Source organism: Littorina saxatilis, linkage group LG14, assembly GCF_037325665.1.
Source record: "Littorina saxatilis isolate snail1 linkage group LG14, US_GU_Lsax_2.0, whole genome shotgun sequence".
In the NCBI taxonomy this organism is placed as follows: domain Eukaryota; kingdom Metazoa; phylum Mollusca; class Gastropoda; order Littorinimorpha; family Littorinidae; genus Littorina; species Littorina saxatilis.
The window spans coordinates 22,925,863-22,927,291 of record NC_090258.1 but is presented as its reverse complement, the minus strand read 5'-3'; the positions used below and the strand labels follow the sequence as shown (position 1 = coordinate 22,927,291).

Here is a 1,429-nt window from a genome sequence, read left to right as displayed (position 1 = left end):
GTGTGTGTGTGTGTGTGTGTGTGTGTGTGTGTGTGTGTGTGTGTTTGAGATTGTAAAATATTTCTTGACGTCACAGTGAAACATTAAATGAAACCAGAAAAAGTTCCCTTTAACATCTATTTGTCTTGAACTAAAAGGTCTGCTAGAACTTAAATCAATAGTCTTCTTCTTCTTCTTGGCGTTCGCAATAGCGACATTCATCTGAAATGATACTTACCGTAAATTAGCTAGTAAGCACCCAGTATCAAGCAAACGCCCACACCCTACATTGAGTCAAACACTGTGCATATGATATAGTACCTTGTGAACCGGGCAACTACCACCACCACCACCCCCGACACACACACACACGCACACATTAACACACACAATGCCGTACAACTGTCCTTTTTACTGAAACGCTCTATCAAATGCATATGGCAGGGAACAAATTTAATTCTGAATATTGCAAAACTTGACAGTACACACAAATCACACAGTTGCCATTTTGAGTATCACACTTCATGTTGCTTAACAAGAAGGGCAAAGCCCATACGACTCACATGCTTGACCTCAAATAACTAAACCTAGCAATGACATCATACACTAAGAACTGCTTTACACATTTTTTCTACCAAAATACATGTGACCTTGACCCAAGGTCAAGGTCATCCAAGGTCATGCAACACAAAGCTGTTAATTCAAGACATAGGAAGTACAATGGTGCTTATTGGCCCTTTCTACCATGAGATATGGTCACTTTTAGTGGTTCACTACCTTATTTTGGTCACATTTCATAAGGGTCAAAGTGACCTTGACCTTGATCATATGTGACCAAATGTGTCTCATGATGAAAGCATAACATGTGCCCCACATAATTTTTAAGTTTGAAACAGTTATCTTCCATAGTTCAGGGTCAAGGTCACTTCAAAATATGTATACAATCCAACTTTGAAGAGCTCCTGTGACCTTGAAGCAAGGTAAACCAAACTGGTATCAAAAGATGGGGCTTACTTTGCCCTATATATCATATATAGGTGAGGTATTCAATCTCAAAAACTTCAGAGAAAATGGGGAAAATGTGAAAAATAGCTGTTTTTTAGACAACATTTATGGCCCCTGCGACCTTGACCTTGAAGCAAGGTCAAGATGCTATGTATGTTTTTTGGGGCCTTGTCATCATACACCATCTTGCCAAATTTGGTACTGATAGACTGAATAGTATCCAAGAAATATCCAACGTTAAAGTTTTCCGGACGGCCGGCCGGACGGACGGACGACTCGGGTGAGTACATAGACTCACTTTTGCTTCGCATGTGAGTCAAAAATGACTTTGAAGAGAAAAAGTAGAAAAAAAACACCCAATTTTTGAAACATAAAACATACATGTGAATTGCACACTTTAAGACTTTATTATGTTTTGCGGTATAAACATTAAATCAAAACTATT

The 1,429-nt window shown here is 38.8% G+C and overlaps 1 protein-coding gene across 1 annotated transcript in view; it reads right to left on the bottom strand.

The window, feature by feature from the left end:
- Positions 1–376: 376 nt before the first annotated feature.
- The window catches only part of LOC138947375 (phosphatidylcholine transfer protein-like), a 15,304-nt gene continuing 14,251 nt past the window's right edge, over positions 377–1,429 (bottom strand). Inside the window, exon 7 of the mRNA XM_070318830.1 lies at positions 377–1,429. This exon is cut by the window's right edge and continues 1,453 nt beyond it. The gene's annotated coding sequence lies outside the window, so the exon portion shown is untranslated.